Below are 24,253 nucleotides of genomic sequence, written 5' to 3'. Positions count from 1 at the left end.
AATTTTAATTAGGTTACATATTTTTGTCATTATATATCTCTCACATTTAAAATTTTATCTGTAAGTAATAAGTAAACCACAGGCTAAATATTATTGGAGTAAACTGAAAATGTTACATATGTACAAAAAACTCAACATATTAGAAAATCCATTACTAATAATATTTTTATTTACCGTCTTCCTCGTTCTCTTTCACTGCTTCTGTTCCTCACCTTCTAGACAACAGAGGGCGCTGTTTTGCTGGTGTCTTGCATCTCTTTATGTGTCCGTGTGTTTCTTTTAAATTCACTTAGAAATTTCCTGTCGTTCTTCCGTAATGTTCGTGTGGGAAGCGACGTGGTGGCAAGCTGTTCAGTGTTTACCAGTTCGTCTGTGTTTCACCAGTGAGCAGCATCCTCACTGTTTTAAGTAAGGTGGTGTTTACTATATGTTTATAGATTCTTCTTAACGAGGTGGTTAGTCGTTATGCATGATCTTTGGTTTATCTTACTAGGGGTCTGCTGTTACCGTAGTGTTTATGGTAATTTTGTGTGTGCTGCTTTGCATATTCGTTAATATAGCTATTTGTGTGTTTTCATTCAGAGGTGGGACGAAGTTTGATTTGGAAATGAACTTTAATGTTGTGTACTGAATTTTAATTTGCAAGAATTGTATGTCTTATTTCTGATACATCAATAACCAATGTACACTTTTAAACTAAAAATTATTTGAGGTATAGTGTCTTCAGTTTTAACTTTGTTAATGAACGTTGACAACGTGAGCATACACTATGACTATAACCCTAGTAAAGCCTTCATTAATTAGCCAACTCTTAATTTGTTTTTATATAATTTTTTTTAAGGTATAAATGATTAAATATTTTATATAATCAAGGGAAGGATAAAGTGGTCTAGAGTATAGTGGGAATAGATTTAGTTAAAAATAATTCCTTCAAGGAAGGTAAAATGCGTTGGTGGGATTAGAGAATCTGTACGTACGTAATTCTAAAGCCACCAACACGCATAGTTCCAGGCAGTTAATTTGACCAATGATAACATGTTTCAAAGGTGTTGGATTTGACTTGTAAAAATTTCAGACTTTGCGAATGTCCGTACATAGTTTAGTTTTCGCCCTTGTAAACATTTTGCATCTCTTGCCGGGAAACGTTATTTCTCTATATTATGGGGGTATAGGAGCTGTCCAGTGAATCTATTTACGACCAAGCTTGACAAAAGCTTGTCTTTTCTAGTACTCGGTTTCCTGATCAACAAACTTCACTCTTGAGACCTAGTGTAAAATTACCCTCCCCCCCCCCCCCTTTTCCTAGACTCCAATCATGACACTCGCGTAACTTCTAGAGGCCTTCCTACATGTTGAACAAATGTACTACACCCTGTCTGTAGAGCAATCTTCCAATCTTCTCTTCATTCCTTCTCGATGGATTAGTCATTTCATTAACCTCCTGGCTACAGGTAATGCCGTCTTATGTTTTAAATTTTCCAGTGACTAAATCTACTGCAACATCTCTAAATACATTGCTGCTACAGATGCAACAGAGCCTCTTCCTTGCAGCATAAAATGTAAACAATTAAATTAGTCTCCTTCCTCCACAGGACAGAAGGCGCCTCTGAAAACTCCGTCAATCTTTTCACATGTTAGTTTGGCCCAGTCGCTGTTGGGGAAACGACCAATCCTCATAATCGGTTACCTCCGTCCCCAGCCACCACCACTGCACCCTGCCTGTGACAACGTATGTTTGATCTGATTCAGGTCTGTTGTCTATTCCACCGGACCCTATTTTCGCAGATCCACTTCATTGTGCTGTAGTTTTTGTCCATTCACTATTCTCTTGTATCCAAATTTCTTTTAATAAACCTTATCCTAGTAACTTCATCTTAATTTGGAATGTTGCTCCCATTCTCCTCAAACTTGCGTCATAAATTCTAATGCGTCTTTAATATCAGACGGTAGTTTTATATTTATATCACTTTAAATTTTTCTTGTCGATATTAGTAAATATTATATATATATATATATTATATATATATATAATAATACATTATATATATATATATATATTATATATATATATATATATATATATATATATATATATATATATATATATATATATATATATATATATATATATATATATATATATACGCCTACCTTTTATCTTTCAACTTTTTATTCTATTGCCTTTTGTAGGATCTTGACCATAATATTAAGATAATTTTCATATGCAGAAACTCTTTAATTCTAGAGATCCCTTTGCATACGCTTTCTACATCACGTGTATTTAAAAAAGGGAGGAATACTCTTGTATTCCGTACCTGCACGTTCTAGTCTTCATCATTCTCTCTGTACTTCTACATGTTCTCTCTAACTGGTTGACAGGCTCTTCACGCACTGTATATATTTAACATGGGTGATGGATGTAGGTCTTGGTCCCAATCCGCCGATTTGTTTTAACTAGTATTGGCTTCTTCGGAATTTTTGATAGTAAACTGAATAACTTTTTTTTTTTTAAATGAAGGTTAATGTTCTTGACCTCAACTGTCCAGCATTCAATCTCCGTTTTACTTGTTTCTGCTTAATTTCGTCGCACGCAATGCTTCCAGTAACACTGAAATGTTTTATAAGTAATAAAATTCACTTTGCTCGGGCTGTTGGCTGTGAGCATGCTGTAAACTTCTGCCGTATCTCTCACCCCCCCCCCTCCCATCCCACCCTTGTCTCGACAATGATCATGAACATTATTGGTAATTTTTCTTTATTGAACCTGTCTTTGGTTCCATTATTGTTGGCAATGTCGGCCACCATAAGAACATAAAGATTTTGACAATAATAAAATTTCGCTTCCCTCTCGTCAATCTTGAGGAAGTCCTATGATGGAACCCAGATATTTTTGCTTTTGTCACTCACTTTAGTTACTTAAGAGATTTATATACTTCTAGAATACGGTTTTCCCTGTCTTTCATTTTCAGGCAGCTGGGCTCTCGGTTGATCGTTCTGGTAATAAATAGCCCAACTTTCCTCACTCTGATTAGGTCTACTTGTTGGTGGCAAGGTGTGCCAAACTGTTTAATGCCGCTGCATGTGGTCTAGATGTATGACTAGCAGCCAAATTTATCAGATAACCCTGGAAGGTAGTTTTAACAAGTTCCCTTTAAAATCGAAAGATGTGTAGTGTCCATTATTTACAAAAGTTTGAAAAGTAACATTTTGACAGAAATGTCACTGCCTCTGACTTTAAGGTAGCTACTTAGCAGAGGAAGTGCTAAGTGACTAATGCCTTTGTGTGGTGTGCCGGTTTGTAATGCTTTCAAATCTCTCTAAATAAAAAGTCTATGTTCATTGTTCAAAATTGTTAATCTCCAAAAAGGTCTTCAGATTGCTTTGAAATTTTGACATAACGTTGCATTCGAATAGGCGCGTGTCTTTCATATACCTACTATATACATGCCACACCTGTAACGGGTAAAAACTTTTATTTTAATGGTGCCATCTATTGCACATAATAGCCACACGCACACACAACTATACTAAATATGTTAAGATTCCATTTCGGTGTTTCCCATTGCATTGATAAATTGAATTTTCATAGATTTGGCTTTATTTTAATTTTGAATTATATTCTGACAGTTCATTGCAATTGATTTCTGTTTACCTTACCGTTTATTTCATGAGTAGTTTAATATTTTCATTGGTTTTCATTTAGTTGTTTTTTTAACTTTTTCTTATTTCGGTGATGAACTTCAGATAATTTTGGAAATGTGGGGGGGGGGGGGGATAGATGGGAGGGCAAGGGAATGGGTAGTGAAGAATACAACGCATATGGCTTGCTGAACCACAAACGCGTTACCGGTTACAGCTAGTTATAAAAAAATAAAAATGCTCACGTAAACTCGCATGGTTTCAAATTGTAAGTATTCCCAACTTGAATGGATTACTGAATTGATTTTGTAAAAAAAATGTACAACTGCACGATCTCCAGGTCAGCATCTTCAACTCTTAGATAGTTGTTAGTGTACTTAAACAATTATCCCCATTCAATGTTTCTTGGCGGCTATTGTGCTTTTAAAGACGGTACTTGATGTGAATCTTCAGTCACCCTATCCGGTACAAAAGTTATTGTACTAGTTATAGAATTGCCATGACCAGATGCATCTGTAACCTGTCAAACGGTATATAATGAACATACTCGCTGTCTTGGTGGCACCTTTTGGCAACTTCTTTTCGAATGTATGAGCGCGTAAAGTCTCTGGCACCTCCCCCCCTCCCCTTTCTTAGATTTTGGAAGTTCCTCCACACGACTTGTATCCTGGTTTACTTGGAATTTTTTTTTTTTGGGGGGGGAGGGGGGGAAGAAAATTGTTTGAACGTTCTATCCAGAAGAAATCCTTTAACACTATCTGGCAGTATTTCCCCCCACCCCCCACCCCCCCCCTCCCCTAACGATATCTTAACCCGTTGTCGACTTAAGGGAGCTTTGTGGCCAGCTGTTAGTGATGCTCAATGAGCTGGTGTTTAAACTTCTAATTTTTAGCCTTGTTCCTCCAACCTTCTATAACAATTTTGTTGATCTATATTTCTCTTCCGCCTGTTACTTTTCTCTCTACCTCTTCTACTTTATGGCTGCTACTTCCTACCGACTCATTCAGACTTACTCTTTGGTTTGCCTTATTTTGTAGGCGGGAGAGTTTAAACGGCACTCTCGTCTGTAGAAATGGGGTACCTGACGTGTTTGAATTAGGGGGGGAAAAGGAGGGAGAGAACTCTTGTCAAATGGTCTTTGTTGCTGAACTGGAGAAAACCAACGGTTCTTAAGGTAACTATTAAGCAGTGTATATCCAGGACGCACACCACTAAGATAGCAGTGTTTTGTTGGGCTGCCTGTCCTGTTCTGTGGTTACAGGGTGGTTGTAGGGGGTATCCCGGACGAAATTTTCATTAGTTTCAGGCACTTTTCTGACCCTTTCACGTGTTCAAGCTTTCTGAAGACTGCGCCAGTTAAGACTGTAATGTAAGGACGGGATCTAGCCCCGGTTAAGTTAGGTACAGACCAGGCTTTCCTCTTAATTACCCGCGTTCTGCCTTTCCCGGCAGAACGGAGCCGGTCGGCCGAGCGGACAGTACGCTGGACTTGTGATGCTATGGTTCCAGGGTCGATCCCGGGCGCCGGCGAGAAACAATGGGCAGAGTTTTTCACCCTATGCCCCTGTTGCCTAGCAGTAAAACAGGTACCTGGGTGTTAGTCGGCTGTCACGGGCCGCTTCCTGGGGGTGGAGGCCTGGTCGAGGACCGGGCCGCGGGGACACTAAAGCCCCGAAATTATTTCAAGATAATCTAAAGATAAAAATCCCCGTTATCCATCCTGCCTGTATGGTTGGGTAGCGCTCCAATCCTCTTGTGGTGACTATTTCTTGCTGTGGTGTGGCTCCTTCAGTTGTAATTGCGCAGTTTCGCTCGGTCACCTTCGTGAGGGGGAGGGGGGGGGGGGTTCCTTGGCATAGTCCCTCCCCCCCCCCCCTACCCCTTCCTCCTCCAATGCATGGACATGGTTTGCTTCTTGCTTCATTCTACGATTTGTTCGGCCGCGAACATCATCTTCATGGCCCTGAACATTGTTTCTCCAGACGGCATTACCTTCCCTGATGTGGATATCCATGTACTTAGTCGACTGCAGGTTCCCAGGTTTATTAACACTTGGAATATTGTACCTCCTTCCATTAGGGGGTCGTGCACATTACTACTGTGCCCTGGTTTGAGTGTCAAAGAAATACCTTGCTGAATGCCAGCGTTGGCACTGTTACCCCGCACCATGCTGTGACTATTTGGGGTCTTGAGGACTTCCATGAATAAGCCTGGGACTATTTGTTGATGCACAGTACATCGGTAATGGTCTGACGGTCAGAAGCAAAGACCTAGTATCTCCTCTCTTCTCCCCAATGGGTAAGAAGGCTTTTGTCCATCCTGCTCTTTCCTCTGCCGTCATCGGGTGTAGCTTTAGCAATTCTGGCCAGAGATTGCCCTTGGTTCTTGTATTGGTTTCTTGGTGACCTTTAATAACTTTTTGAATATCTAGCGACACTGATGGTGCTACAGTCTCCCTGGCTTGATGCCTTTTCATAGCTACTTGTAGCTCTTGTCCTAGCTAAAGACAACCATACAAAACACGCCCTCCCCTCCCCCTCGTCCCATCTCCGATCCTTAATCTTCTAAAGGGCTATGTAGGCGTGATGTCTTACCGCTTTCTCCTGATAGTTACCTTCCGACACTTACGTCGGTGCAAGGGTTCCCTTCTGCTAATAAAATTTACTTTATTTAGTTTGAAGTATTTTGTTGACATTGTCGTAGAAATTGATAGATACTGCCCTTGTCCACGACTAATATAGTTTCTGAATTGTTAACTTTATTCTAAAATAGATACGTTTGTTCTAGTTGAAAGAATTTCCTCAAATAGGATAATCAAATTCTAAGCTTCTTATTGGTGTAGAGCGTAACCTTTCCAGCAGCAGTGTAGTCTCTAGAATATGCACCATGACAAGACCACTACAGAGATTAATAGCAAGAGGTGTTATGATCTGCCTGTAGAAGTACAATCGGAAATTAGTACCTCATTCCTGTCTGCCCAATATGTATAAAAGACCACACACAGCCTATATGCACTTTACTCCTGTTATACCACACAATAGAAGAACCAGAACCCCATTAAATTTCGCTTCAAATAACTATAAAATAATTCTAATCGCTCTCCTTCTCCTGCAGGATATTCTGCCTTCAAATATACTCCTTGCGATTGCTTCCCAAGCAGCAGCAGCAGCATTTACAGGCTTCAATACTAGGAATTTTCTGCACTTGTAATATAACGGGATGGCTAATGCGGTTGATAAGCCTTACAAGTGCCCTGATTGTGAAGATAAATTTATTCGCCTTACAGACATGATGATTCACAGGATGGTGCATGACAGACATGTCCCCCACGAGTGTCCTGAGTGTGGGAAAAGGTTCGAAAAATATGAAAATATGACAACTCACAGGTTGGTGCACGAGAGTGACAGACCTTATGAGTGCCCTGATTGTGAGGAAAGATTTGGTCGCCTTACAGACATGATGATTCACAGGATGGTGCATGACAGAAATGTTCCCCACGAGTGTCCAGAGTGTGGGGAAAGATTCGAACAAATTGAAGAAATGATCGTTCACAGGGAGGTGCATAATGAGGTAAATGTGGAAAATGATACGGACAAATTGTAATCCACAATATTTTAGTGATGGGTTAAAAATGAAGTGATGTAGAAGTTTGTCATAACACACAATAATTTTATAGACGAATATATCATTTTAATGTTGGGATATAATTACTTCCAGTTTTTATCTTTTCAATGCAACAGTTTTTAAACCTTCTTTTAATGAAAGATATTTAAAGTTCATAAATCATTGTAGTTAAAAAATAAAATATTTTAATCCAGGAATCTAATCTTTGTTCCCATCCAACTGAATGATTTAAGTGCCAATATTTTTTTTTAGTTTGATTTAAGCCAATCGGGATATTTAAAGGTATGAGAGAACAAAGATGAAATTTAAAGCGGAAGATGTAATCTTTTTAATGTTAGTAATAATAGTTACCAGAAATCTGCTTACCAATACTGACGTGAAATATGTAAAGGCTCTGGATGTCTTGATTGGTCGGGATGATAGAACCAACAATACATTGCATAATGCCTCCCTTTCCAGCCCATTGTAGACGGGATGGGGGGGTGGGGCGGGGCTGTCTGGGTGTGACACTGAGGGACAGTGTTATTTTGAAGCCTAGAGCTCCTGCTACAGTCTTCACCATTTTTTTCCCCATTCAACACAACACTTGGCAGATTCTCTTGATAATTTCTAGACCTTTCCCCCCCCCCCACACCTCTTTAATTGTTTCTTCTCGCTCACATTTTGCTATTCTGGAATCTTCACGATGTCTGTTGACGCCTGGTGCTTGAGAATACACTCTACTCCTGTAGAACTGATGCCCGACCTTGTCGAGCAAAGGGAAGCGTTTTTCAAACATTTCCTTGGTTGCTGATCACGATCTCGGTGGGCTGACGGTTCTTAACATTTACATTACTACAGCGTGGGCTGTAAATGTGGGTATAAGCTGGGGCATGGTAAAAATTTGTTTCAAAATTAATACCAAGTTCTCAACTTACTGGCTTCAGTGTTCTAAAATTTTTATCCCAATATTTTCAAAAATTGATTTTTTGTTACTAGTTTTCTTGATAATAGCGGCTCCCATTAACTGGAACAGAGGGATAATGTAGTAATATGGAGATGCAAGCACCTGTGATGCGCAAAGGAGAAAAAAAAATAGTAGTTAGAAGTGCCCACAAAGTGGATGTGCAGCTGGTTCCTTCATTGCATTGCTAAAGTTATTAAACTACATTATTAAAACGGTTAACACTAAAAAAAAAATTACTGAAAATACTCAGAGTATGGGTAACGATGTGTATCGTGCTATACCGACGGCTCTGTAGAAGGTGGACGATGTACCGGATGTGCATGTAACATATTTGAACAATCTTCTCTCGTACATACAGCAATGAAGCGCGTCAAAGGCAAGTAAAACTCAAACCGAACTTGCAGGCCACCTTGCCACCGAATTTTTAAAAGACAAAGGCAGTGGACTTGTATACCGTGACTCGCAGTGCACTCCTGGCATTGAACGCATATAGTAGTGACACCCAGAAAATGGGCAGTGATGTTCGAATGAATGTTTTAGCTGCTAAAGAAAACGGATTTGAAATTAAATTCCTATGGATACCATCACATGTTGGCATTTCAAGGCATGACACTCTTGATATGCTTGCAAAGACAGCCTGCAGAAAACCAGTGGTAGAAATTGATATGGGTGTTTCATTAGCAGTGACAGATAATACTTAAACAAATATCTAATGAAAATCTCGCCGATCTAACAAATTCACAAAGACCTGAAAGTTGTAGCATTAAATATTATGATAGATATCGTGAGGAGACATTCACATATGGGACTAATAGAACAAGAACCCGGCAATGTGATGTTATAGTGGCCAGAATACGCCTGGGATATTGACGTATCTGGCAGCTTTCTCAAAACCCAAATGTCGAGTACAAAATGTCAACTTTGTGGAAGAGAAAACATGCACTCTCTTGAACATTATATTGTAGAATGTCCCATACTGACTGACTTTCGCCCTCCTGGGCTAAGGTATGCTGAACTCTGTAATTACTATGAGTACCCCCCTCCCCGCTCAGCTCGTTGTCGCCGTCTGGGGGCTTAGTGGGCGGCTGCCGGAGTGTGATGCTCCTTGGGACAGTCCTCTGTCCTTTTCTAGCCTTGTGCTCCTGCTGCCGTCCTCTCCAATTCTGCTGGGCATCTTTTCCTTTTCCTTCTGTTTCGTTTTTCTCCCCCCTCTTCTCCTATCTGCTTGCCGTTTCCTGCCGACCTTTTGCTCGTTCTGGTTCTTCCCTTGGACTTCTTCTACTTTGACGCCCGGGTGCTTGAGGAGGCATACTCTTGCACCCGTAGAACTGCAGTACCCGACGTCGAGAGCGAGGGGAACCTTTTATTGTCAATCCCCACTTCGTCACTGAACCCGATCTCGACGGACTGTCGGTTTCTTAAGGTGGCGTTTGTGGGGCGTATACTCACGACGCACCCCTAGGAGGCCCCGACAAGATCGGCGATAGCTTCTTGTTGGGTGTCCTGCCTCTAATTGTGGCTCCATGGTGGGTGTGGGGGCACATTCGTGAGTGAATTCGTAATTTCGTCAAGATGATAACCCCTGCTTCGGCTGCTTCTGGCTTACCTTTTCAGGCTCGTGGGGTGGGCGACCAAGCCCCCGAGTCGGTCCGTATTGGAAGACCGGGCTCTGTAGCCTCCGCTGCATTGGGCCCCGACCTTGCTCCTCCTTTGGCCTCTCTGACTCCTTCCCCTGGCTCCCCTCCCTCCTCTGTGGTTGGGTCGAGCCCCAAGCCCCCAGTGGTGACTACCTCGTCCCCTGGCGCGGCTCCTTCTCAAGTTGTAACTACTGCGCCTTTTAACCCCTCTCTCTCTGGGGGTTCTCACCGCCGTTCTCGTCACGGCCGCCCTCGCTCGATTCCTTCCAGTTCTGCTACCTATCAAGCCTTGTTTGGTCCCGCTTCGTGGGCCAAATATTTTGATCTCCTCCCTCTTGATTCTGCGCCTCCTGACGATTTCTCCCTTCATCGACATCTCATTGATTCCGTGGATGCCTCCATTACTTTTAACCCCACTCGTCTCGGTACGCGTGTCGTTGCTGCTCCTTCTCAGGATGCTGCTTCCCGCTTGGCTGCCTTATCCTGCCTTGGCGAGACCCCCGTTCGGGTCTCGAAGAACGTTCAGTTGAATGCCAATGTTGGCACTATTTTGCTCCCGCCCCATGTTGCGACCGGTGTTCGGGACCTACGCGACTGCCACGACGATATTCGACATATCCTCGCTGCCCAGGGCCATTCTGTCCTCCAGGTGGACACGTTTACTCGTCCCCCTCGTGGTAGTCGCCGTCAACCCCTCCGGGTTGTGAAGATTACCTTTGATGGTAGGACCCTTCCACCCTCTGTCATTCTTGCTGGTGCCAGGTGCTCTGTCCAGGAGTACATTCCTTCTCCTCGGCTCTGCAACAAGTGCTGGAGGTTTGGGCATGGTGCCCTCCGCTGCTCCGGGACTGTCTCTCTCTGTCCTTTGTGTGGTGGCGAAGGTCACTCTAAGTCGGAGTGCGCTTCTCCCCAGGCTCGTTGCCTCAACTGCGGTGAGGCCCATCCTACCTTCTCCCGTGCGTGTGTCCATTACAAGCTTGAGGCAGCCGTCCTCAACTTGAAGCACCGGGAGCGTTTATCTTTTCCTGAGGCGAGGCGCCAGGTTCGCCGGCTCCCGCCTTAAGCTAATATCTCTTATGCTCGCGTGTTGCGCTCTTCCTCTCCTCGTCCTTCCCGCCTTCCTCAGACTCACAACCGTTTCCAGGCCTTGGACCCTGATGCGCCCACTGCCCCCTCCTCTGTCCCTTTGGGTTCTCTCCCGAAGGATCCTCCTCCTGGTCCTCTGTCTGGGGTTCCCCTTCCTTCTACCCGGTCTGTCGTGTCTTCTGTGTCTTCTTCCTCGTCCCCCTCCGATCCTCCTTCCCATCCTCTTCCTCCATCTATCGGCTCTCCCCGCCGCCTGTCGGTGCGGGCGGATGTCCATCGCTCTCCTAACGGCCGTCGTGTGTGCTCTCGTTCGGCTTCTCCTGTTGAGACACTGGAATCCGTTGCCCGGTACGTAGTTGCTGGGACACCGGTCTCTTTAAGTCAGAAGCGTAAGCCTGGCTCCTCTCCTTCCTCTTCCCCTCCAAGAGCCGATGCTTGGTGCTCGTCCTGGTCGTTTTCGTGGCTATTCCTTTCTCTCCCCCCCCCCCCCAGCCATTGCTGGGGCTTCTAATTCTTCTGCTCTCTTGATTCGGGCTGATGTTCCCTTTGTTCCTTTACTTTTTCCTTCGCCTCTCCATTGTTCTGCTGCTCGTATCTTTGTGGGGAAATGGTACACAGTTTGTTCCATTTATCTCCCCCCGAGTGTCCCGCTCTCTCTTCCTGATTTGAAACACCTCCTAGACTCCTTGCCGGAGCCTGTGCTCCTGCTGGGTGACTTCAATTGTCGTCATTCTCTTTGGGGTGACGTTCTGACGAATACCCGGGGTCGCCTCCTTGAGCCGTTTCTCCTCTCTTCTTCCCTGTCTCTTCTGAATTCTGGTGAGCCCACTCATTTGTACTCTCGAACTCGCACCCTTTCTTGTCTTGATCTTTCTCTCTGCTCTTCTTCTCTTTACTTAGATTTCACATGGCAGGTTCTTGATGACCTCCATGGAAGTGATCATTTCCCCATCCTTGTTTCCTTTTTCTCTTTTCGCCCTTCCCTCTCTTTCCCTAGGTGGCAGTTTGCTAAGGCGGACTGGACCCTATTTTCCCTCAGTGCTACTCTCTCTGACCTCTCCCTTCTGCCCCTCTCTCGCGCTCTCCTCCTTTTTCATGACACTGTCTTCGACGCTGCCCTCCGCTCTATTCCTCGCTCTTCCTCTCGGGGTCCACGGAAGTGCGTTCCCTGGTGGAATGCGGACTGTGCTCGGGCTGTCCGCTGTAAGCGTGCAGCCTGGAAGAAGCACCGCCGTAGGCAGACGACCGATTCTTTTCTTTTCTTTCGGAAAGCGAGTGCGGTGGCCCGTAGGGCCATCCGTACGGCTAAACGTGAATGTTGGGCATCTTATGTCTCGACAATTACGTCCGAAACCCCTCTGGCCCAGATCTGGAAGCGTATCCGCAAGATAGCGGGTAAGTTCGTTCCCGATGTTTCACCGGTCCTTCACCTCCATGATACTCTTGTGGCGGACCCGTTGCAGGTCTCTTCCGAACTGGGTTCCCACTTTTCTTCTGTTAGCTCTGGTCTTCATCTTCCCCAATCTTTCCTTCTTCGTAAACCTGTCCTTGAGTCTCGTCCTTTAGATTTCTGCACTCATCTTCAGCTTCCCTATAATGATCCCTTCTCTCTCTGAACTTCGTTCTGCCCTGGCCCTCTGCGGTTCTACGGCGGCGGGCTCCGATGGTATTCATTATGAGATGCTTCGCCATCTCCCTCCGAGCACGTCTCAGTATTTACTGAGTCTGTATAATCGGATCTGGGAGTCGTCGTCAGTCCCTGAGGACTGGCTCGATGCCGTTGTCCTCCCTGTTCGCAAACCGGGGTCTCTGGGTACTTCCCCTAAGGACTTTCGCCCTATTGCTCTCACAAGTTGTGTCTGCAAACTCTTTGAACGTATGGTTAACGTTCGTCTGATGTGGTTCCTGGAACACCATCACCTCCTCTCCCCTTCTCAATTTGGTTTCCGCAAGTGCCGCAGCGCGACAGATGTCCTGGTGAACTTGGAGGTCTATATACGTACTGCTTTTGCTGCGAAGACCTCCGTTGTTGCCGTCCTTTTTGACCTAGAAAAGGCTTACGACACCACTTGGCGTTATCATATCCTATCTCAACTTCATTCTTTTGGCCTTCGTGGTCATCTCCCTCTCTTTCTCCGCAGCTTCCCCTCTCGTCGTTCCTTTCGGGTGCGCCTTGGTACCGCTCTCTCTCCCTCTTTTCAGCAATACGAAGGTGTGCCCCAGGGTAGTGTTCTGAGCACTACTCTTTTTCTGGTTGCCCTCAATGGTCTTCTTTCCTCTCTTCCTTCTGGTGTCTTCTCCGCTCTCTATGTCGATGATCTTACCCTTTGTTGTCAGGGTGATGATTCGCCTCTCCTTCAACGCCGGCTTCAACTTGCGATTGATGCCGTGTCGTCTTGGGCCACAGGTCATGGCTTCAAGTTCTCTACTTCTAAGACTTGTGCCATGACTTTTACGCGGAAACGGGTTGTTCTTCGTCCCTCTTTGTCACTTTATGGTCATCCCCTTGAATACAAAGATTCCGCGAAGCTTTTGGGGTTATTCCTTGACACTCGTTTGTCTTGGTCTCCCCATATCTCTTACCTCCGTGTTGAGTGCTCTAAGTCCCTTACCCTCCTTCGGGTCTTGTCCCATACTTCTTGGGGGGCAGATAGGCGCACTCTCCTTGCTTTACATTCCTCTCTCGTCCTGTCTAAGCTCGATTATGGTTGCCCTGCTTACTCGTCTGCTTCTCCTTCTACTCTTCGCCGTCTTGATGCTTTGCACCATACTGGGTTGCGCCTCAGTTCTGGTGCCTTTCGTTCGACTCCCGTCCTTAGCTTGTATGTTGACACTGGCTTCCTGTCTCTCCAGGACCGCCGTGATCGCTACTGTCTTCGCTATCTTGCGCGGTCCTTGCAACATCCTTCCTCTCGTCTCTGTCGTGCTTTAACTTTTACCCCTCCTGCGGTTCCTGTTCTTCTTCACCACCTCCCTCTTTCTGTCCGGTTATCTCGCCTGCAGGATTCTCTTTCCGTTCGTATTTCTGATGTTTCTCCTCGTGTTGTTCCTTCTTTGCCCCCGTGGAGGGTCCCTCTTCCGCGGTTTTGTACATCCTTGACTCGTATCACTAAAGCTTTTACCCCTCCTACAGTTCTAAAACGCCTTTTCCTCGAGCACTTTTCTTCTCACTCCCGCTCCGTTTCTGTCTTCACCGATGGGTCTAAGTCAGCGGACGGTGTTGGCTACTCTGTTGTTTTTCCTGATCGCACTTATATGTGTCGCTTGCCTCCGGAGACTAGCATCTTTACAGCGGAACTTTATGCTATTCTCTATGCTCTTCGTCTCCTGCTTTCTCGTTGTCAGTCTTCCTTTGTGGTTGTTGTTGACTCTCGTAGTGCCCTCATGGCTCTCGGGTGCATTAATCCAGTTCATCCGGTAGTTGTCGAGATCCAGCATTGGCTGTTTCTCGTTCACAGTAAATTTAAGTCGGTTGAGTTTTGTTGGGTTCCCAGCCATATTGGCGTGTCTTTAAATGAGCGTGCGGATGCTGCCGCTAAGGAAGCTGTCCGCTCTTGTCCCATCTCTCGTAAAGGCATTCCGTATTCCGACTTTTACCCGGTTATCCATTCCTCAGTCCTTACCCGTTGGCAGGCTTCTTGGTTGTCTGTTACTGGTAACAAGCTACGTACTCTTAAATGTTGTGTTTCCTCGTGGCCGTCCTCCTTCCACCGTAACCGGCGGTGGGAAACAGCTCTAGCGAGGTTGCGTATTGGCCATACTCGCTTAACCCATGGTCACTTGATGGAGCGCCGCCCTGCTCCTTATTGTCCTAGTTGCATTGTCCCTCTTACGGTCGTGCATGTCCTTCTTGAATGTCCTGACTTCCAGGACGAGCGTGTGTCTTGCTTTCCGACCGCCCCTCGCGGTCACCTGTCCCTCGATAGAATTCTTGGTGACTCGGATACTTTTGATATCGTTCGCCTTATGCGTTTTTGTTCTCGTATTGGCATCCTTGGTGATATTTAGCGCCCTCTGATTATTTTGCGTATTTGATGGTGCTACATAGCCTTCCCGGTTTGGTGCCTTCTTTTGATAATTACTTACTTACTTACTATGAGTACTGGAACACTTGATATATTGGAATTATATCGAAGACTGACCATGTAATATCAATTATACAATGTATATATATGATGTAACTATATAACCTGAGCTTGTAAAAGCACCTTCATCACCTTCAGTGATTAAGTGCTTAATTGCACACTAGTTTCTTTATCAGCTAAATGAGACAAATGTATGTGAATGCATGTGTGTATATATGTATGTATATGTATGAGTATAAAGTATATATGGATGCTGATCAGAATTACATTTCACCTTTGCAAATGTACATTAATGGCACTATGTAAAAGACACATTAAACACTTTATGTAGGGCATACGTAAATTTGTATATCTATGTATTTACGTATGTAGGTTAGCTTAGCATTTTAAAAGCACCGAATCGCCTTCTGTGGTTGAGTGTTCAATAAACCCCTGAACTATATGTTTAACACTTCTCTAACCCTGTCCATGGAGGACAGAAGAAAATGTATATATTCTGGTTAGCATTGTAAATGTCTGGCCACGTCTGTGGTAGAAAAAAAAATTGCATTGCTGAGTAATGCAAAATAACACTGTGTTTTGCTTATTTTATCATACAAGTACATTTCCAATGGTAATACCTGTTTCACCAATAAGCACTTTTTTTTTTTTTTGGAGGGGGGGGGGGATTTTTTTCTTATCTGATTTTGTTGTAAACTCTACATCCTAGAGAATGCATACCCCAGCCATAACTGAAGATAGCATTAAATTGGTCAACAAATAAATAGGTCATAAATGGCAGAACTTTGATTATTTCTGGCAGATTTTTTCAGATTTCACACTTTATTTTCCTAGTTTCTTTACTGTTTTGATGATTAAGGACCAAATTAGGGCTTTTTGACTTGCATAAAGTATCCCCTAAATATATCGACTAAATTATAATTATAAATATCCCTCTATATATATATATATATATATATATATATATATATATATATATATATATATATATATATATATATATATATATGTCGTACCTAGTAGCCAGAACGCACTTCTCAGCCTACTATGCAGGGCCCGATTTGCCTAATAAGCCAAGTTTTCCTGAATTAATATATTTTCTCTATTTTTTTTCTTATGAAATGATAACGCTACCCATTTCATAATGTATGAGGTCAATTTTTTTTATTGGAGTTAAAATTAACGTAGATATATGACCAAACCTAACCAACCCTACCTAACCTAACCTAACCTATCTTTATAGGTTAGGTTAGGTTAGGTAGCCGAAAAAGTTAGGTTAGGTTAGGTAGCCGAAAAAATTAGGTTAGGTTAGGTAGGTTAGGTAGTCGAAAAACAATTAATTCATGAAAACTTGACTTATTAGGCAAATCGGGCCTTGCATAGTTGGCTGAGAAGTGCGTTCTGGCTACTAGGTACGACATTATATATATATATATATATATATATATATATATATATATATATATATATATATATATATATATATATATATATATATATATATATATGCGAACAAGCCTGAATGGTCCCCAGGACAATATGCAACTGAAAACTCACACCCCAGAAGTGACTCGAACCCATACTCCCAGGAGCAACGCAACTGGTATGTACAAGACGCCTTAATCCACTTGACCATCACGACCGGACATAATGAGGTGATAGCCGAGGCTATTTGAACCACCCCACCGCCGGCACTCGGATAGTAATCTTGGGCATAGCATTTTACCAAATCACCTCATTCTTTGGGGCACACGTGAGGAACACAAATGCGAACAAGCCTGACAATATGCAACTGAAAACTCATTCGCAGTTCGCATTTGCGTTCCTCACGTGTGCCCCAAAGAATGAGGTGATTTGGTAAAATGCTATGCCCAAGATTACTATCCGAGTGCCGGCGGTGGGGTGGTTCAAATAGCCTCGGCTATCACCTCATTATGTCCGGTCGTGATGGTCAAGTGGATTAAGGCGTCTTGTACATACCAGTTGCGTTGCTCCTGGGAGTATGGGTTCGAGTCACTTCTGGGGTGAGTTTTCAGTTATGTATATATATATATGTATATATATATATATATATATATATATATATATATATATATATATATATATATATATATATATATATATATATATATATATATATATATAATATTATATATTTTTTTTTTTTTGGGGGGGGGGTATTTTTTCTTAATTTCAACACATATTGACCTACAATTTTAACATATTAGACCCCCTCACTGTCCGGCTCGTTGTCGCCGTGAGGGGGCTTGGTGGGCAGCTGCTGGAGTGTGATGCTCCATGGGTCAGTCCTCTGTCCTTTTGAAGCCTTATGCTCCTGCTGCTGCCTTTATGAATTTTGCCAGACCCCTATTCCTTTTCCTCGTGTTTCATTTTTCTCCCCTCTTTCTCGTTCCTCTTCTTTTATCAAATTGTCATTTCCTGCCGACCTTTTTCCTGTTTTGATTATTCTTTCGACCTTCTTTTGTTTTGATGCCCGGGTGTTTGAGGAGGCATACTCTTGCACCTGTAGAATTGTAGTACCCAACGTCTCGAGTGAGGGGACCCTTTTATTGTCAATCCTCCTTTTGTCACTGAACCCGCTCTCGACAGACTCACGGTTCTTAAGGTGGCGTTTGTGGGGCGTATACTCACGACGCACCCCTAGGAGGCCCCGGCAAGATCGGCGATAGCTTCTTGTTGGGTGTCCTGCCTCTAATTGTGGCTCCATGGTGGGTGTGGGGGCACATTCGTGAATGAAAGTTTTCCCTAGTTTTCATGGCTGATAATGTTTCCCTTGTACTTTCTCAGGCTCGTGGGGAGGGCGACCAAGCCCCCGAGTCGGATTGTGTTGGAAGACCAGGCCCTGTAGCCCCTGCTGTATTGGGCCCCGACGACCTGACTACTCCCCTCTGCTCCCCTCCCTCCTCTGCGGTAGGGGTCGAGTCCCCAGCCCCCAGTGGTGACCACCTCGTCCCCTGCCACGGCTTGGTCTCTCATTGTAACTACTGCACCTTTTACCCCCTTGAACTCTGGGGGTTCTCAACGCCGTTCCCACCACGGCCGCACTCGCGCGATCCCTTCCCGTAATAGTACTTACGACGCCTTGTTTGGTCCCGCTACATGGGCTAAATACTTTGATCGCCACCATCTGGATTCTACTCCTGACGATTTCTCCCTCCATAAAAACCTTGTTGATTCAGTAGATGCCTCTGTTACTTTTAACTCCACCAGTTACGGTACGCGTGTCGTCGCTGCTGCTCCTCAGGATGCAGCTACTCGCTTAGCCACTTTGTCCTGCATTGGAGAGACCCCTGTTTGGGTCTCCAAGAACGCTCGGTTAAATGCCAGTGTTGGCACTGTTCTCCTCGCACACCATGTTGCAACTGGTGTTCGGGACCTCAAAGATTGCCATGAGGATATTAAACATATCCTCGAAGCCCAAGGCCATGCTGTCCTCCAGGTGGACACGTTTACTCGAGCCCCTCGTGGTCGTCGCCGTCAGCCTCTTCGAGTTGTAAAAATCACCATTGATAGTAGGGCCCTTCCGCCCTCTATTATTCTTGCTGGTGCCAGAAGCTCCGTTCAGGAGTACATTCCCTCTCCTAGACTATGCAATAAGTATTGGAAGTTCGGGCACGGTGTCCTCAAATGCACCAGTACTGTGTATCTGTGCCCCTTGTGTGGGGACGATAGTCATTCTAAGTCCGAGTGCACTTCTCCCCAGGCTCGCTGCCTCAATTGCGGTGAAGCCCACCCTACCTTCTCACGCTCGTGTATGCACTACAAACTCGAGGAAGCCGTCCTCAACTTGAAGCACGGTGATCGTCTGTCTCTTCCTGAAACGAGACGCCAAGTTCGTCGTCTCACCCCTTTCGCGGGCGTCTCCTACGCTCATGTGTTGCGTTCTACCTCTCCTCGTCCTTCCTGTCTTCCTCAGTCTTACAACCGTTACCAGGCCTTAAACCCAACCACACCCACCACCTCCTTCCCTATTCCTTTGCCTCCTGTCCCAGATGGTCTCCCTCCCGGTTCTCCATCTGGGATTTCCCCCCTTCCTACCCAGTCCGCCATATCTCCTTTGTCTTCTTCTCCATCTCCCCTCCACTCTTTCTTCCCGACCCTCCCCCCAGTCTCTTGACCCTCCACGCCACCTGTCTGTCCAGGCATCCATCCAGGTGATATCCATCATCCTCCCACCAATCTTCGTATTGTTCACTCTCGTTCCTCTTCTGCTGAGACCATTGAGTTTGTCGCCTGGTACGTTGTTACTGGAACGCCTGTCTCTTCGACTCAGAAACGTAAGCCTGGCTCCTCTCCTTCTTCCTCTCCGGCGGGTAAGGTTTCGCTTTCTTCCTCACCTCCTCCCTCTGACTCTGTCACTACATCCCCTCCTATTTCAGTTGTCGAACCCCCTGTCTCTGATATGGAGGTTTCTTCCGCCCCCGATTCCCTCTCTGTTGCTGCCCGTCCTGAGGTGCACTCCCTGATTTCTCCCCCCCCCCCCTCCTCCAACTATCCTAGCCTGCCCCTCTCAGTTGTCTCCTCCTCCTCCGGACCCCGTCAGTCTGCATCTGGTCTGTTCTCTCGCTCCCTTCCCTCTCTCCTTATCAAGTTTACCCATGCCCCCTAATCCTGATTTTGCCGACCCTGCTCCTGATCCAGACCCTGATCCTGACCCTGATCCTGAGATTCTTTAATAAACTGTGTTCCTCTTTACCTTTATTTCTTTCTTGTTCTCTGTTACTGTCCTTTCTCTTTGATAATGTCTATTCTTCAGTGGAATATTCGTGGATTTTATGCCAACTTCCATGAACTCCAACTTCTAATTACACAGTTTACACCACTTTGTGTTTGTCTCCAGGAACCCATGCTTGGTGCTCGTCCTGGTCACTTTCGTGGTTATTCCTTTCTTTCCCCCCCCCCAGCTCTTGCTGGGGCCCATAACTCTACTGCTCTCTTAATTCGTTCCTCGATCCTTCCTTCTTCGTAAGCCTGTTCTTGAATCTTATCCTTTAGATTTCCACACTCATCTCCTCCTTCCCTATAACGATCCTTTCTCTCTTTCTGAACTTCAGTCTGCCCTGGCCCTCTGCGGAATCTACGGCAGCGGGCTCGGATGACGTTCATTATGAGATGCTTCGCCATCTCCCTCCGTGCACGTCTCGGTATTTACTGAATCTGTATAATCAGGTCTGGGAGTCGTCGTCCGTCCCTGAGGACTGGCTCAATGCCGTTGTACTCCCTATTCGGAAACCAGGGTCTCTCGGTACGTCCCCTAAGGACTTCCGCCCTATTGCTCTCACGAGTTGTGTTTGCAAGCTGTTTGAGCGTATGGTAAATGTCCGTCTGACGTGGTTCTTGGAACACCATCACCACCTCTCTCCTTCTCAATTTGGTTTTCGCAAGTGCCGCAGAACGACTGATGTCCTGGTGAACTTGGAGGTCTATATTCGTACTGCTTTTGCTGCAAAGACCTCCGTTGTTGCTGTCCTTTTTGACCTGGAAAAGGCTTATGACAGTACTTGGAGATACCATATTCTATCTCAACTTCGTTCTTTTGGCCTTCGTGGTAATTTCCCTCTCTTCCTTCAAAGCTTTCTCTCTCGTCGTACCTTTCGAGTCAGGCTTGGTGCCACTCTCTCTGCCTCTTTTCGGCAGTATGAAGGTGTGCCCCACGGGAGTGTTCTGAGTACTACTCTTTTTCTGGTTGCCCTCAATGGTCTCCTTTCCTCCTTTCCTTCTGTCATCTTCTCCGCTCTTTATGTTGATGATCTTACTCTTTGCTGTCGAGGTGATGATTCGCCTCTCCTTCAACGGCGATTTCAACTTGCGATTGATTCCGTGCCATCTTGGGCCACCAATCATGGCTTCAAGTTCTCTATATTAAGACTTGTGCCATGACTTTTACTGGGAAGCGGGACGTTCTTCGTCCCTCTTTGTCACTTTATGGTCATCCCCTTGAGTACAAAGATTCCACGAAGCTTTTGGGGTTATTCTTTGACACTCGTTTGTCTTGGTCACCCTATGTCTCTTACCTCCATGTTGAATGCTCTAAGGCCCTTAACCTACTTAATGTTTTGTCCCATACTTCTTGGGGAGCGGATAGGCGCACGCTCCTCTATTTACATTCCTCTCTCGTCCTGTCTAAGCTCGATTATGGTTGCCCTGCATACTCTTCTGCTTCTAGTCAGAAGAAGCCTCAGCTCTGGTGCTTTTCGTTCAACTCTTACCCTCAGCTTGTACGCTGACACTGGCTTTCTGTCTCTCCAGGATCGCCGTGGTCTTCGCTGTCTTGCGCGATCCTTACAGCATCCTCACTCTCGCCTCTATCGTGCTTTGACTTTTACCCCTCCTGTAGTTCCTGTTCCTCTTCACCACCTTCCTCTTTCTGTCCGTTTGTCTCGCTTACAAGATTCTCTTTCGGTTCGTCTTACTACTGTTTCTCCTCGTATTGTTCCCTCCTTGCCCCCATAGAGGGTCCCCCTTCCCAAATTTTGTACTTCTCTGACCGGCATCACTAAAGCTTTTACCCCTCCTACAGTTCTGAAACGCCTCTTCCTTGAGCACTTTTCTTCTCACTCCCACTCCGTTCCCATCTTCACCGACGGGTCAAAGTCTGCTGACGGTGTGGGCTACTGTGTTGTTTTTCCTGACCACACTTATATGTGTCGCCTCCCTCCGGAGGCTAGCATCTTCACAGCAGAACTCTATGCTATTCTCTATGCGCTTCGTCTCCTGCTTTCCCAGGGGCAATCCTCCTTCGTGGTAGTAGTTGACTATCGTAGTGCCCTCATGGCTTTAGGGTCCTTTAATCCAGTCCACCCTGTGGTCATCGAGATTCAACATTGGCTGTTTCTTATCTCCAGTAAATTTAAGTCGGTTGCATTTTGCTGGGTTCCCAGCCATGTTGGTGTCTCTTTATATGAGCGTGCGGATGCTGCCGCTAAGGACGCTGTCCACACTTGTCCCCATCTCCCATAAAGGTGTTCCCTATTCCGATTTTTACCCAGTCATTCATGCCTCCATCCTTGCCCGATGGCAGAGTTATTGGTCTTCTGTTATTGGTAACAAACTGCGTACTCTTAAGAGTCATGTGTCCCAGTGGCCTTCCTCCTGCCACCGTAACCGGCGGTGGAAAACGGCTCTGGCTAGGTTACGTATTGGCCATACCCGTTTCACTCACGGTCACTCGATGGAGCGCCGTCCTGCTCCTTATTGTCCAAATTGCATTGTCCCTCTTATGGTCGTACACATCCTTGTTGAATGTCCTGACTTCCAGGACGAGCGTGTGTCTTGTTTTCTGACCATCCCCCAAGGTCGCTTGTCCCTCGATAATATTCTTGGCGACTTAGATACTTTTGATATCGTTCGCCTTATGCATTTTTGTTCTTGTATTGGCATTCTTGGTGATATTTAGCGCCCTCTGATTATCCCGCACATTTGATGGTGCTACAGGGCCTTCCCGGTTTGGTGTCTTCTATTGATAATTACTTACTTAACATATTAGAGTATAATTGCCAAAGAAAGTTTATTAAAACGTGCAAGTAAATTAATGAGTTAGAAGTTCCTTATATATTGTCGATAACTTCAATTATCTGTAAAACTAGTTTCAACATTGAGTCAGCTTAAAAAAATCGTTTCTGACTGATTCTCACCATTTTAACATAGTGTGCCCCGCTGTCTTCTACAATCCTATTAGAATGGACTTTTTATAAACTTTAAACTTTGAGTTATAAATTTTGTTGTCTGAATTTGGTGCATATTTCAAATGCCATATTGACGATTTTTTTCAGTAAACTAAACTGAAAAACTATTGTAAATGTATTAAAATTAAGATATACTATTGAGAGCATATTAACACTTAATGAAAAATTGATGTATAATATTTTTGCAGCTGATCTAAAAATCTAAAATTTTCAATATATAACTTTATAATTATTCTTAATTTTCTTGTGGTACCATCAGGTCCTGTCGTGTATATATACGTCATGCACAGTTCAAGGGTTAAGGTGATGATTGTAGGGTGTATATCCACGAACTCCTGGGGGATGGAACGGGCATCTTGTTTGGTGACATTTCTTCTAATTGTGGCTCCATGATAAGTGGCTTGATCGTAGAGGAAATTATATTCTAGTTAGTTTCTAAGCAGACTTTCAACCTTCATTTAACACCTCAGATGCGTGGGGGTGGGCAAGCAGCCCCCCCCCCCCGCTGAGTCAGACTGATAGAAGGTTGGACTCTGTAGCTCCAGCTACATAGGGTCCAAACCACGCTGCTTCAAACTCTCCCAACTGACCCTCTTTGCTCTCCTCCCACTTCCGTGGCAGGGTCGAGTCCTAAGTGGTAAACTTCATCACCTGGAATGGCTTCATCTCTCGTTGCGATAACTGTGCAGCCGATCGCTTGGTTTAGATGGTTATCTATCTTGAGGTTATCTTGAGATGATTTCGGGGCTTTAGTGTCCCCACGGCCCGGTCCTCGACCAGGCCTCCACCTCAAGGAAGCAGCCCGTGACAGCTGACTAACACTCAGGTACCTATTTTACTGCTAGGTAAAAGGGGCATAGGGTGAAAGAAACTCTGCCCATTGTTTCTCGCCGGCGCCTGGGATCGAACCCAGGACCACAGGATCACAAGTCCAGCGTGATGTCCGCTCAGCCGACCGGCTCCCGGCTCTGACCGACCGGCTCTGGACCGAACCCAGGACCACAGGATCACAAGTCCAGCGTGATGTCCGCTCAGCCGACCGGCTCCCGGCTCTGACCGACCGGCTCTGTTTGGATGAGACCCCCCTGTTTGGGTCTACAAAAATTCCCAGTTAAAGGCCAGTTATTTTTCCGCACTGTCCCGACTGGTGATGAGAAACTGAAAGACTGCCAGAACATTTAATATATCAGAGACCCAAGGTCATTCTATCCTCTAGATCCCATATGTTCACTCGACCCTCTCGTGGTCGTCGTCGTCAGCCTCTTTACGTAGTGAAGATCACTTGATGGTAGGTCCCTTCAGTGTTGTGTAATTCTTGCAGGTACCAGATGCTCCGTTCAGAAGTACATCCCCATTCCTCGTCTCAGCAATAGGTCCTGGAGAGTTGGGCATGGTCCCTTAAAATAAACAACTGAGGGGTCTCTATGCCCTTTGTGCATTATATACTCGGTCATTCTAAGACGGAGTGCTCTTCTTCCTTAGCTCGCTGCATAAATTGCGGTGACGCCCATCTGGCCTTCTCCCACACGT

At 45.1% G+C, this 24,253-nt stretch overlaps 1 long non-coding RNA gene across 3 annotated transcripts; it reads left to right on the top strand.

Annotated features, from left to right (window-relative positions):
• The first annotated feature begins 305 nt into the window (after positions 1-305).
• LOC123765362 (uncharacterized) lies at positions 306-7,460 on the top strand. Of its 3 annotated transcripts, none has more exons than XR_011230233.1 (3): positions 306-408; positions 1,593-1,729; positions 6,754-7,460. It is a non-coding gene; the product is annotated as an uncharacterized lncRNA (long non-coding RNA). The 3 variants fall into 3 exon arrangements; XR_011230234.1 differs by having other exon boundaries at positions 312-413; XR_011230235.1 differs by having other exon boundaries at positions 394-408; positions 1,577-1,729.
• The last annotated feature ends 16,793 nt before the right edge of the window (positions 7,461-24,253 follow it).

Source organism: Procambarus clarkii, chromosome 33 (genome assembly GCF_040958095.1).
Source record: "Procambarus clarkii isolate CNS0578487 chromosome 33, FALCON_Pclarkii_2.0, whole genome shotgun sequence".
Lineage (NCBI taxonomy): Eukaryota > Metazoa > Arthropoda > Malacostraca > Decapoda > Cambaridae > Procambarus > Procambarus clarkii.
Note: the sequence above shows the minus strand (reverse complement) of the source record. Positions and strands in the feature narration are given on the sequence as shown.